A 15,179-nucleotide genomic window follows, 5' to 3' on the forward strand; every position below is an offset into this window, starting at 1 on the left:
GTATGGTATTAGAGACTACATTGGATTATCTATGTCTGTTGGTTGTTGTTTTTAGCTATTTTCAATGAGGAAAAACAGAAAATACGACCTGTAACCACATGGTTGTTAATTCAATTCATTGATTAAATAGATAGATAGTCACAGATAGCCAATCTATCCTGATAAAATGCCAATTTTCAATTATTTCAATGACACCAACATAATTACTCATTGATTTGCTCCAAATTACCATCACAACTATCTCAGGATCCTAAGTTATGACTACTGTAAATAGTTTAAATTTTTTTCAATAATTCTGTTCTTAAAGTTTTCACCAGGTATGTGAAGTCCATTTATTGTGTTTTAAAGCCACCTTGAATAGCCCCTCACACTGTGCTAACGCCACTAACTGGACACACAGGCTCATTTGTTTAATTTCACTTCTGACTTTTAAAGATTATTTTTTAAATTTTCTCTTGTAATTATAGAAAACATTTTCAGTTTGAAAGTCAAATACAGCAAACAAGAGCTATTCATAAACATCTAACCTCTATTTCTAAGTCCTCCATTCTTTTTCTTCTCCAACAGCAAGTGTTTTAGTAACCTTATTTTTTTGGTCCATATTTTAGAATAGCATCTAGCTAAGTAGATGAATATTTTACTATGCAGTAAAATGAATTTTTCTCTCTTTCTTTTCTTTGTAGTTATGCCTTTTAGTATTTAGGAGGGTTTATTTTTGGTCTAATATCAATATTTACGTTATTACCTATATATTATCCTTATTTCCATTTTACTTGAACTTATCTTCAGATTGTCTTCTATAAACAATACGAAAGTAGCTAGTGACTACATTTTTCCTCCCATCTCTCTTTGCTATCATCTAATTTGAAATAGTATTTGTTTACTTCTAATTAATACATGTAAGGTTAAGAGTAAGATGATTGAATTTTCCATATATTCCCTAAATTCTTTCCTCATTTTTGAAACTTTTTGTCACAAATTCAAACTTACAGATACTTTTGCATTTTTGACAGTTGAAATGCATCTAATTGGGGCATAGAGCCATTGTGTACTGTATTTGCCTACTCATAATTACTGTCTAGCCTTAGTTCTCTATGTAAGTCTATATTTAATACTCACCATTAATACTTATCTCGTTGCCATTCTAGCTATTTTAATCCTATGGAATGTGCTCTATTAATAGTTTTCTTGAGAAGGACAATGAATCCATATTTCGAGTGTTATAAGAGTTTGATTGAGACATTTGCACTTGAGCCTCACTTTAATGGATATAAAATCCTTGACTCATATTTTCTGTCTTTGTATATCATAATTATGTTACTCCCTTGACTTCTGGTATAAAGCATTGCTGTCACAAAGTCTGATAATAATCCCATTTTGTTTTCTATTATAACAAAATAGAAACTTGTAACTTGATCTCCTCCCCTCTCTCATGATACTCAGAGGATTTTCATTTTTTGTTAAAGTCCAAAGTGTTGGCTATTCTAGATTGATGTTCTCAAGGTTTTGGAATTACCTCTCAATTTGTGGTTCAAAGCTCTGCCTCCACTTTTCTTTTCTTTTTTCTCTCTCTTCTTAAAAATTTTAATGGCAAAAGACTTTACTCGAGTAATAGTTTTTTAGCATTTATCTTGTTCTATTGTTAAAATTTTATATTCATGTACTCCTGTTATATGTATGCATACGTATATCAGAAGAAATCTCTTCAAACTTTCAATTTCTTCTTTTTTGATTTTTAAATCTTTTCTCTTTTTATAAATTTTATTTAGAAAAAAGGCATTTTCAGGCAGATATTATAAGTTCTTGTGTTCCTTCGAGTTTATTTATTACTGAGTGTGCATGCACATATATATATGTATGTATACAGGTGTGTTTTCAAAAAGACATATATAGGGAAATATTCTGAATAGACTGAATAGTTGATATATCATGTACTCAGAATTCTGAATGTGTGATATGTATTTTCAGAAATTATATATATTCAATATGTTTGTGTAAATAAATGTATATTCAGAAATAGGGAATAAACTCTCTCTCTCCTGTGTTCTTTTGTCTCTTTTTTTAAAATCTGCAGTTCCTCCATTGACCAAATATCTGAGTATTTCTCATTCTGGTTTATACTCTCTCTGGGTTTCCTGCCCTGATCACTTGTCTGCTTTTTATCTATATTATCTCTTTTCTTTGCCCACATTTTCCCCTTTATGCTCTATTTGGAAAAGGATTTTTTTTTCTTTTTTGTTTTGTTTGTTTGTTTGTTTGTAAAGGTCAGGTTCTAGACACCCAGCTACTCCTGTTCATTCAGAATTTCCCAGGTTCCCCATACTCACCCTCAAATTAGAACAGGCAAATACCCTCCAGGCTTTTGCTGATAGTCTCAATGGCCCATCAGAGATTTCCAAACATATATGCAGGAAATGTATGGGTTATTCAGCTTTCAAAGTCAACAAAAATATATGTACAACATAGCTGTTGGCATTTTGTCTCCAGAAGTTCTTATATTTGGGTTCATAGAGAGATCTGATCAATTTTGATGTTTCAACATGGTTTACTCTGTTTTTATGGGGAAATTCAGGTAAACTATGACAATACTACCATCATCTTCCCAGAGTTCCAACTGTCATTCTTCAATAACATTTTTCAAATATTAAAGTTTTAAGTTGGTAATTATTTTCTTTCAGTCATTTGAAAACATTCTATTGTCTTCCAATTTCTACTGTTTCTGTTTATAAGACAGCTACCAATCTTGTTGTTTATTTGAATGTAATCTGTCTTTTTTGTCCACCTGCTTTTAAGATGTTCTTTGTCTTTGATTTTTAGCAACTTTACTAAAATGTATCTAGTTCTGGATACCGTTTTATTTATCCTTCTTCAGTTTGTCAGACTTCTTTAATTCATGACTTGAAGTCTATAAAGGTTAATTTTATGTGTCCACTTGAATGGGCCATGGGCTGCCCAAACGTTATGCTGGGTGTGTCTGTGAGTGTATTTCTGGATGAGACTAACATTTAAATCAGTAGACTGAGTTAAGCAGACTGCCCTCCCTAAAGTGGGTGGGTCTCATCCAATTAATTGAAGACCTGAATAGAACAAGAAGGCTGAGTAAGAAGGAACCCCTCCTGTGTGACTACCCTTAGAGGGGACTTCAGTCTTTTCCAGCCTTTGGACTTGGACTGAAACCTCAGTCCTTCTTGGATCTTGAGCCTGCTGGCTTTCACACTGGAATTTACACCATCAACTCCTGGTTCTCAGACCCTTGTTAGACTGGAACTACACATCTCCTCTCCTGAGTCTCCAGTTTGCTGACTGCAGATCTTGGGACTTCTCAGCCTCTCTAATCACTTGAGCCAATTCCTTAAAATAAATCTCTCTCTCTCTCTCTTTCTCCCTACCTATCTATCAACACATCTCCTGTTGGTACTACTTCTCTGGAGAACTCTGACTAATATGCCTTTCACTAATTTAGAAATGTTCTCAGCTACTATCTATTTAAAATAAATGTTTTCAGATGCATTTTCTCATACTTTTCCTTCTGGGACTCCATTTACACAGTCGTAAGGCTTTGTTATTATATCTTCTATGCTTCTTATGGTCCTTTATGTTTATCTCTATGTTTTCCAATGTTAAATCTGGATAACTTTTTGACTCTCTTATTCTTTTCTAATTACCTCTTTAATTGTATATAATTTTTAAAAATCCATCAATTTCAAAGTTTTATCATATAACCAACTGTAGAATTTCACTTGGTTCATTTTAATAGGTCCCACTTCTCTGTTCAAATTCTCAGTTTGAGTTATTATCATGTTACATATATTAAGATATTTATTTTAAATCCTCTATTTGATAACTTCAATATACAGTTCTTCAATGGGTCTATTTCAATTGGTTTTTTCCTGGCTTTATTCCACGTTTGCTTACCTTTTTATAAGCCTGGATATTTTTGATCATGTGCCAGACACTGTATTTGTAATATATGTAGAAATAATTTTAGACCAAAAATGATACTATTTTCTTCCAGAGAGGAGAAACATTTCAGGGATTGAAAGCCTTTGAAACTAGTTTGCAGCTTCTGCAGGTGCTTTTCTGCTTCCAGGTTACTCATATCTGAGGGGGAGCAACATGCAATCATTGCTGCTGTACCTGGAGAGGCAGCCAAAAGTTATGGTCCTTATCTCAGTCTCTCAACCGATGTGTTTTGAAATCTTCAGATTCCTCCAAGGAAAAAATGACCATATGCTATGCTCACATTCCTAACTCTACATTCTCATGGCTTGCTACTTATTCACTTTCTTGACCATTCTCTGATGCCTTTGAGTAAATATTTTATATGTCACCTAGATTTTCTTGTGTCCCACAATTCAAGGTAAGGTCCAAACTATCTAGTTCAAAGTATACAATACAGAAGTCCTCATTTAATATTTTTTTGAAATCTTAAGACTTAGAGCTATGATTCCCCTTTGACAGACGAGGAACACGAGGGTCAGAAAGATTAATTGATCATTCTTAGGTAATATAGGTAAGTGGAAAAAATAGATTTAAATATCTTTATATCTGAATTTAAAATCTATGTTTTAATTTACTTTTATAAAGTGCCTAATAAGTTGCAGGCTCAGTTTTAAATACTTTACAAATATTAACTCTTTTAATCCCTTAGCAGCATGAGATAAGTTATTATCCCCACTTAAAGATGCTGGACTAAAACATAGATAGTTAAGTACACAGCAAAGCTCAGGTTTTAATACAGATAGTCTTGTCCTGAATCCATGCTCTTAATCAATTTACCCCATAGAATAAAATATCTCCTTTAAAGTATAATGGAAGGTAATAATAATGCAAGGGCCAAAATCTAGAATGTCATGAATTTAGTTTTATAATCTCTTTCCATACCCTTAACAATTCAACAAACATAAATTTAAAATTCACTACATGTATGACACTATACTAATTTCTCTTTATTTGGAAAACTGTGTGTGTGGGTGTAGGTGTGTGTGTTGGAGGTAGTCAAAACATAATTCAAATGAAATAATGTATCAGAGAATCAGTTTATGTTGCAAGTAAAATAGAGATTTATTCAGCATATATTATGACTACAAGACACATGCCAAATACTTTTGAGCATATAGTGTCATAAGCAGGCACTTTTTCTTCATTGGCACAATCTGCACTTCAGCTGAGAAGTGCAGTAACACATTAAATGTTAACAAATTAAATGTTAAATAACTATGAAAAAGTATACATTCTGTGTCACAATAATTTTTAACTAATGAGTTTCTAAAGATGCTATAATTTCAAAATGAGAGAGATCATAGTTAATAGCAATGGAATGAGAATGATAATGAGGAAAATATTCACATTGGTAATAGTACCATTTTTATGTACCTTTTATAATTTACAGAGCATTTTCAAAACTATTTATAAATTTATATAGTTATGCATTTACATACAAATTTATATATTTATGTATTTATATATTTATAAATTTATTTGGCAGATTTATATATTTATTTGGTGATAGTTGGTGGTAAAATATATTCAGGAAAGTACATTGTCTAGCGTATAGTAGAGCTTCAATAAACTTGTATTGAATAATTTAAAGAAAGGGACTGAGCGAAGATATAAAAGTAAGAAAAGGCAAAGAGTATTTGCATGTCTGAGAGCACTGTTTTTCTATTGTAGTTGTATACAATGGCAGATTGTTTTCTCCTCTTCTCTACTTAATTCAATGAATATGTATGAGATGTCAACAGGCACAGGCAACTAGGCTTCATTCAAACTTTTTACTTTATTCATTTGCTATAGTGGTTGAAAAAAATGCATTCAATATACAGTTTTAACTCAGAATGTGATATACGATTCTCTCCCTCTTCTCAGTCTTCCCTATTATTCTATCCAAATTTTCTTTATATTTTTTAATCAGAGAGATACATTTCTAACACAATAAAATAATTGATTAAAGTGTGGACATGTGTTTTTGTATATTTTTGTATTCACTTATTAAGGCAGATTCAGGAATTATATGGCCAGTCTTCTACAAGGAAACTAAACATATCTTATGATATAAACCATCTGATTAAAAATATCTTTATCAAAATATTATATAGACTAAAGGAAGGATATTTTAGAGTTATCAAACTGCATACTCTTACACCAGGCGCTCAGAGAATTTTTTAAGGAAAGGTAACTTTTTAAAGATCATTTAGTTATGCCCTTATTTTCCATGAGAACTAACAGAAGCCCAGGAAGAGGAGATGATTTACCAATTTCTCACGGCTACTTAGCATTTAGAAAGCGGTTATCCTACTTCAGTGTCGGATTCTTTCCTCCAAAAAAGACATAGCACTCCTCCATTTTATGTGTCTTTACTTTAGAAAGTATTTTCTTGTTGAAATATTTATTATGCCTTTATCATATTTAAATTTCAACAACTGTTTTAAATAAATTAAAATACAAGTCTGGGTTATAACATATTCTAAGATGAATCAGTAAACTCATGTGGATGACACATTTTGAGTACCATATTCCTCATTTGAGACAATCTTCCTAAACTGGTTGATTTAGGGTAGGAATGACTTGTATAATAAAAGATTTATTTAACAAACACATTTATATCCTTTACCTATGTTCTTCTAAACACTTTATAAATAATAATTTATGTAATTTTCATAATATCCTGTAAGGATTTATGGAGTTAGCATTTTATTGATGGGGATGCAAAGGCAGAGAAAAGATAAATAACTTGCCCTCGTTCCTACAGCTAGTAATTGGAGGAATCAAAGTTCTGTGTCTAAACCACTACTTTAAGTTGCACTTCTGAGTGTTTACCTTAACATTTAAACTTTTCTAACCCCTATTTTGACAGCCCCCTCCACTCCTTGTTGCCAGGATTTTATAAAAAGCTACAAGATAAGAAGGTTTTCCAGAAAAATACTGTTTTTTAAGACAAAAGCATTTATTTTGCCAATGGTCATCGAAAACTGTGGCTGACACTCATAAAAAGTGAACTTTTTAACTTGCAAATATTAACGTAGTTAGTAGGTAAAGATATTTTGGGAGGAAATGGCAGCAATTACAAGGTGCATTTTAAAACATATGAGAATTAGACCTCTTTAGGATATAGTACCTATTTTGGGCTCATTTCAGAATCCTCCCTTATATCATACCCCCGTGAATGAATGTTTGGATGGCCAAGTGGAAAATTTAGGGACAAATATGAATGCATAGAAATTTCTATTTTAGAGACAAAAAGTATAATCCCCAAAACAAAATTATTGCCACTTAAAGCTGTCAAAGTCATTTTGTTATTGACTGTTTGCTCTGCTTATAATAGTACAAAGACAAATGACTCAATATTAAGTGTTAGCTTTTGGTGTATTGAATTAATAATTCAGAGAAAGTGGCTGACGAGTGGCTGACAAATAAGGAGAAATAGTGCAGAAAGTGTTTCCTGAGGAGCAGCTCTCCTAGTGTGTGCTGGTTGAGATTTAGAGGTTACCAGGAACCCTAAGTCAATCGGCAATTTGACTATCGAGCATGTTCTGCCCGCTTTCTCCTTCACCCCCTTCTTTATTCCTTTTTATCCTCATCTAGGCAGAGAAGGGTGTCTTCATCTAGCACCACGTAGACTTTATTTTGATGAGAGATAGTATAAGCAGGAGCAAGTTTTGTTTTTCTTGCAGACGCTCCATTCTGAAGGATTTAGTGTTAAACCCAGCCTTAAAAGAGCTGAAAGGCACAGTCACCAACCTGCTTGAAAGATAACCAAGTCGGAGGTCTCTGGGGGCTTGGCCTCCATCAGACAAGGACTGCGAGGAAGGAGAGGACTGAGGCAGTGTGGGAGATAGAAACCAGAGGGAAGTCAAGGATTACAAGATATTCCAAATACCCATCTGAGCAGGTAGGTGCTAAAAGACACAGTAGGAAGAGTATAGAAATATTACCCCTATCCTACAGACTTTGTGACTCTTTCTGATGGGTTTCTGACCAGACAGTTTTCCCTTTTGAAATACAGCACCTGCCGAACTCTAGATACGCCATACAAAACAGAGAACTTACACCTAAGAGTGCTCTTGCCCCACCTCCACAAACGATATAATGTTGTTATATAAGGAATATTCAAAGATGACTTGATTATTTGATATTTTGGATGCATACGCTAGTTAGTTCATTTACATTTGCCTGTATATTACACTTATCAGGTTTAGACAGTTTCATATTAATTATCTTCCTTCAACATAAAAAGAAATAAGCAATAAAACACAATTTATGAAGCCAGCTGGGAAAACACTGTCCCCATTTTATAGAAAAGTTCTGAAGATGAGGTGCTTAGGGATGTTAGCTCAAATATCCACTATATTTAATGGGAAAAAAGAAGGGGATGGGGCGAAAAATGGAATGGGTCTTACACTTTTCAGATCAAGTGGATGTTTAGTCTGTCTCTGAAAAAAACGTTCCAGGGGAATGCTATTTGTTTTCAGGAAAGAGACGTCACTAGGAAAACATTCCGCCTTAATAGCAACACCAACTCGGATAGTAATTCCATGGGACACAGTACTGCCCCAGTAACAACTTTATCATCTTTGAGGCTGCTGTTGGTATCAAAAATCTTAGAAGCACCACTCTAGTTAACAGTGTATAACACAAAGGACATTTAGTAAATGCCGATTACGAGTTACATAGAAAAATTCAATTCCTATTCTTTCATGTTTTATTTATTATATATACAACATAGTATAATATTCTTCTGGGCATTCAGAATTGTATGTAATCATCTAAATTATACTCTCCAAATATACCCCATTAAACAAAATATAAAGACATTTTATTCTGATGAAGAAACCTAGAATATTTTCAGGCAGATTCAAACTGGTACTGTCATAAAGTGTGTGCCTGTGTATGTGGTCTGGTGGTGGGCATAAATGTATAATTATATGTTGTATATACATTCGTTAATAACAACTTGTGGTCAGAATTTCCTGATAATAGTGTATTGAAAAATAACGGCAATCAACTTTTGGAGAAATTAATTATAGTAATCAATTCAATGTCACTGACATGGTTAATATTACATTCTGTTTTGGGGGAAAAAAGTATACTTTCTCACAACTGTGCAAAGAAAATGATACAAAAGTCCTTTTTCAGAGAGGAAAGATTAGTAATGATTCAGCTAGAAGAAACACAGTGTTAAAACTTTAGGGTCAAATATTGTGAGCATTGCCACAAAAGCCTTAGAAAAAAGGATAGAATTGTCAGTCAATTCCAAAACTGCAATTCATATTACACTGGGAAATATAATAAATTAGGCAAATGCAGTGCAAATAGAATTGCTGATAAGCACATTCCTAAAGTATATATAGGGTGATACAGATGTTAATTTAATTAGTTGTTTAAAGTCTGACAATTTCTCTCCCCAAATTCTGGCCTGTCAAAAGTTAACAATCATATTTCTTAATATAGCAAACTAGATATGACACTGAACAATTTTGAATGACACTGACTTTTCCATGGGAAAGATATGAAGCACGGCATTTGATTATTTATGTAAAATATGAAGGCATTGAAAGACATGAATGATGCATAATATGGAAAGACGACACAAATATAAAAATACTATTGGTGGAATAAGAACTTTAGAGAAATGTCACTAACTTGACCCAGTGGTAAATTTTATATGTCTGCAGGTTGACAAAATTTTAAAACAGGTGAAAAATCAAGCAGTATCTATTAAGTGTTTTCTGCATTATCCAAACAAAAGATCTGTGAGAAATAAAAGAGGCTTTTCAATTCCTGGTGCTAGCATATTCTTTCACTTCTTGTTTTCAGCTAATGCATGGGCTTTCCCACCTCTTTAATCACACTCATGCAACCATCAAGAAATATCAAGAAAGAGAATTTCTTCAGCACACCAGATTCCCATCTATGCCCTCTCAAAGCAACTACGTTCCCCAATGTGCTCGTTACTCTGATTTCTACTATCAAAAAGTGGTTTGCCTGTTTCAGCTTCATGTAAATAGGATCAAACTGCATGTATTGTTTTGAATCTGGATACTTTTGATGACATTGTGAGATTCATTCATGTTGTTAGATGTAAATATCTTTATTCACTTTGGTTTCTCTGTGTTATTCCATTGTATAAATGTGCCATTTATACCAATTTACTGATCCATTTTACTACTTATTGGCATTTGGGCTTTGTCAATTTGGGGGTTCTTATGGATACTGCTGCTGTGAGAAAATTTGTACATGTCTTTTGGTAGACATATGTACATTTTTGGGGAGGTTTAAATCTAAGACTGAAATGATTGGTTCACTTATCAAGTTCACTATATTTTTTGTCTGCTATGTCTAATCTGCTGTTAATCTGTCATTGTATTTTCATCTGTCATTGTAGTTTTCACCTCTACTACTTTGATTTTGGCCTTTTTGTTTAAAATTGACTTCGACTTCTATGTCTACTTATCTTTTTGAACAGAAGGCATACAGCTATTACGATGCATTTAATGTCCTTGGTCTACTAATTCTAACATCCATATCAGCTCTGGGCTGTATTCGATTGATTTTTCTTTTCTTAAGGGTCGTATTTCCTCAGCCTTTGACTGACAAATGCCTAGTAATCTTTGATTGGGCATCAGACGTTGTGAATTACACCTTTTTGGTGAATATTTTTATTCTTGAGCTTTACTTTGGACACACTGAAGTTACCTGAAAAATGTGATAATTTTGGGTCTTGCTTTTAAAATGTATTAGGTGGAACCAGAGAAGTTCTCAGTCTAGGGCTCATTATTTTACACACAATTAACCCAAGACTCATCTGAGGACTCTATGCAGTACCCCTTGAATTATTAGGTTTTTCATTCTGGCTAGTAGGAACAGGCACTATACCCAGCTCTGTGTTACTACTGCATACTGTTCCTTCTAATTCTTTTAGATGGTTCTTTCCCCAGCCCCAGGAAGTTTCTTTACATGCATGTGCTCACCAATCCCCTGCTAAATTGTTAAATTCTCAGGAGTAGGGAGGGGGTGATGTTCTTCATATATTTCTGGTTGTCTTCTGTGCAGCTTTTTATCTGATTCACTTCTGGATATGCATACGAAAATAAGGTTGTACAATACAAACCCTTTTGCAATGTGCCTTTACAATATTGCATAGTATGTATGTTCCATAATTTAATTTTTTCCCTATAAAAAATAATATCAAAGTGTTTCATTCTGTGAGTTTATTATTTAATACATTTTTTTAAGCAACAATGTATTAAATGAGCAAGGAAATAGAGGGTTTGAATAATCAACCAGCTCATCTAAATAGAAATGTACAGAATTTTGTATATAGCATTAAAATGTATGCATACTTCTTATATCCATGAAAAATTTGCAAAAGCCAATCTGTTATTTGGCTATAAAAATTCTTATGAACTCTCAATAAAAATAGAAATGAACAACAAAAAATTTTCAAGAACACAATTTCAAAATTAGAGTATTGTCTACCAAATTACTTCTATAATAATGTATACATCTAATCTAAAATTATAAATTAAAGATAAGGTTTCAGGGGCCAGCACAGTGGTGTGGTGGTTAAGTGTGCATGTTCCACTTTGGTGGCCTGGGGCTCCCGGGTGCGGACATGGCACCACTTGGCAAGCCATGCTGTGGCAGGCGTCCCACATATAAAGTAGAGGAAGATGGGCATGGATATTAGCTCAGGGCCAGTCTGCCTCAGCAAAAAGAGGAGGATTGGCAGCAGATGTTAGCTCAGGGCTAATCTTCCTCAAAAAAAAAAAAAAAAGATAAGGTTTCATATCAAAACTTACCCTATAGTAATGGATGAGACTTATAATTGATATACTTTGTTTTATACTTATTTATCAATGTATCCGAATGTGTTATCAGAAAAGAAGGAAATGTTTTAGCTAGATGTTTCTTTTGTGCAGATTATAGTAGTAAAAGTATGTAAAAAAATCTAGAAGTTCAACAGTGGCAGACTGCTTAAACAGATCATTGTATATATTAACATTTAAAAAATGGACAATAAGGCAATCATCCAACTAATGTTTTTTTATCTAAATTTATTAACATGGAACAACTTTCACATCGTATTGATAGGTAGGTAAAAAAGATGTCAAATGTTCATACTACAATCCCATTGTAAACAAGACTTCATGGAGGTTTGCATATGTATACATGTGTGTGCAAAGAAAGATAACTAGAAAAATGTTCACCAAACAATTAGCAAATTAATAGCTTACAAAGATAATGGGTATTTTATATTTTCCCTTGTATAATTTTGGATTGAATCTTTATAAAAGATATAAATCATTTTTATAATCAAAGAAAAAATAAAACTAGTTCAATTAAATAAATCTAAAATTTGTTTTCAGCAGGCATAAAATTCCCTAAAAACTATCTATATGTTATTAGTAAATTTATATATATAATATATATATACTTTTTTTTTTGCAGGGGAAGATTTTCCCTAAGCTAACATCTGTTGTCAATCTTCCTCCTTTTTTCTTCCTTTTTCCCCCTCAGAGCCCCAGTACACTGTTGTATACAGTTGTAAGTTCTTCTGGTTCTTCTAGAATCACTGCCACAGCATGGCAACTGACAGACCATTGGTGTGGTTCTGGGCCTGGGAACTGAACCCATGCCACTGAAGCAGAGCACATAGAATTTTAACCGCTAGGCCATCAGGGCTGGCTCATAAATTTATATTTTTAAATATATTTTGTTTAAATAATATTTTGCACATGTTGTTTTATAACTAGATTTATTCAGAATATTTGGGAGATTTCATAATTACCTTCCTTGATTAGTGATATCTAATACTTAAAAAAGATGTGCTAATGACGAAATATAAACACATTTTACCTTTTTATTTTCCCAAGTAAAAAATTTCTATTACTCTTAACTTTTTTATATGTGTGTTAGTCTGGATCTTGTTCAGGGCATATGTTAGCTCTGTGAGAAAGTGCCAGGATACAAAATTTCCTTGCAGCTATGCACAGGCTTGTTTCTAAAAGTCATAAGAAATCAAGATACATCTAAGCCAAAGCATCTATTTGCAGTTTTATTTTATGTATTCTTATTCAATTGATTTATTGATTCAAACTTTTCAAAGAACGGATGAATATATAGAAGCATCCAGTCTCCCTCCAATTCTTGGTGTTTAGACAACCAGTAATGATCCTCTTAGGAAGCTAGATCATAAACGCAGACAATTGGTGCACACACATGCACAAACACATACATGTATACACATAATCTTTTCCTCATTTTTTACATATGTTTCTTATTTTGTATCTTGCTTTTTTTATATCTATGTATTATTCATAATATTAGATCTTGGCATGTAAAGAGCCTTCAAATTATTTTTCTATTCAGAATATTTCATTGTAAGCGTGTATTATAATATATTTAACCTCAACCTTTTGGATTGATATTTAGACGGTTTCCACTAATTTGGTATCACAAACAATCTTATAATAAACAACCTCGAACACACGTTTGTATTATACTCATATCTGTTTTACAAATGGGTTCAGAGTAGATATTTTAGTTTAAATTTAGAGCACATTGAGACATCCTAGAAAGGTGTCTACCACAAAAAAATTGTTCGTCCTGGTGATAAACAATTACTTTTAGTTCTTAAAATGCATCTTCATAACATTCCCTAGAAAAGTATGTTTTCTGGAAGAGTGTGATGATTAGTTTATCAGATAACACAATACTTTCATACTTCTCAATGCAATCATTATTCAGTTCATCAGATTTAACTCAGAGCTTGAACTTTTAAGTGGGTAATTTCCATTTTTCATGCAAAGAGGTTATCTCTCGTGGAATATCTAAAAGATTACCCTGAAAATAAAAAGATGATTTTTTTTTTTATCTTCTAGATTCATTCATGAGTCTATTTTTCCACTCTTAATTTTTTCGTTCTCCATTATTAGGTCTGAGCCATTCTGAAACATAATGAAATTAAAAATGCAATTTGATTGGACCAAAGAGTTCATCTTTTACACTGAAAAGTTTCAGTGACAGTAATGCACTAGTGACTGGGGATAAGAGAGGCAAAAGGACCAGCTGTACAGCAGTGGGCTTAGCTTTTCCAAGTTTCTCCAAGTTTGAAGAAAGACTGCACATTTGGATACCGATGACATAATGATGAATACAGATGTAGATTTTATTCTAGAAAAAAAGCTTTGAAAACATCTTATATATAGTATAAAAGCACCAAAATAGAGACATTTTTCTAACTTCTTGATGTATAATAATAATCAGAATATGGTTTGTGAATGTGTGCTCAGTCTAGAGATGTTCTTGAGTGTCAAGGACTCATTTTCCCTGGCTCTTTAGGCAGAAACATTATTTCAACTTAGTGAAGTACCAAAGATTAGACAGTGGTTGTTGTTCATGAAAATATATTTAATAGGTTTGGAAATAAGAATTTGATATTCTGCAAGGAACTCACACACCTTAAATTTCAACCATATAGAATACCTTTAAAAAAATTGTTAGAATGATTCAGTCATGGCTTTCTTTTGTTGCAAAAATATATGATATAAATTGGATTCTACCATGATAGGGGCATACTTTGTTTTAAGGTAACTGCATAAAAGAGTGCACAAATCTTGATTTAAATAAGAGGGATATTAATGAAGTGTGCCTGGAAGTGGTATTAAAATTTATGCTATCACATAGTTTTCCTTTCACATCTAGCTCAGATATCTATGGGATTTTTTACTTGAAGTTACTTAAATCTTTTCAAGCCTCTTCTCTTAGTTAATCTATCTTACTGTTTCATCAAAACATTATGAAATGTTACACTCTACTGTAAGTCCTTGATAATACAATATTCGCAAACAATTAAAAAATTCCAGGGGAAATTAAAATTCCACACTGAATTCTCTTGTCTTTGAACTGCCTCCTCCAACAATAAAAAATGCTTAAAAATTTTTTTTAACATCATCAACAGTTGACCAAATTTACTCAAAATGTTGAGTGAGGTTAGCCAAAACTAGTTCCTTGCAGTTTACAGCAGTGAGTATGACATTTTAAGAATGACATTCACAAGACCACAGAAATTTTTTTTATATTTGCAAGGCTATCATATTCTATGCTACCTTTTCCCTTGTCCAATACATTCGGTATCATGAAACTATTGTAGCTAAGAGGTCCTCTGAAAAATAAAC

Source organism: Equus quagga, unplaced genomic scaffold (assembly GCF_021613505.1).
Source record: "Equus quagga isolate Etosha38 unplaced genomic scaffold, UCLA_HA_Equagga_1.0 203_RagTag, whole genome shotgun sequence".
Taxonomy (NCBI): Eukaryota; Metazoa; Chordata; class Mammalia; order Perissodactyla; family Equidae; genus Equus; species Equus quagga.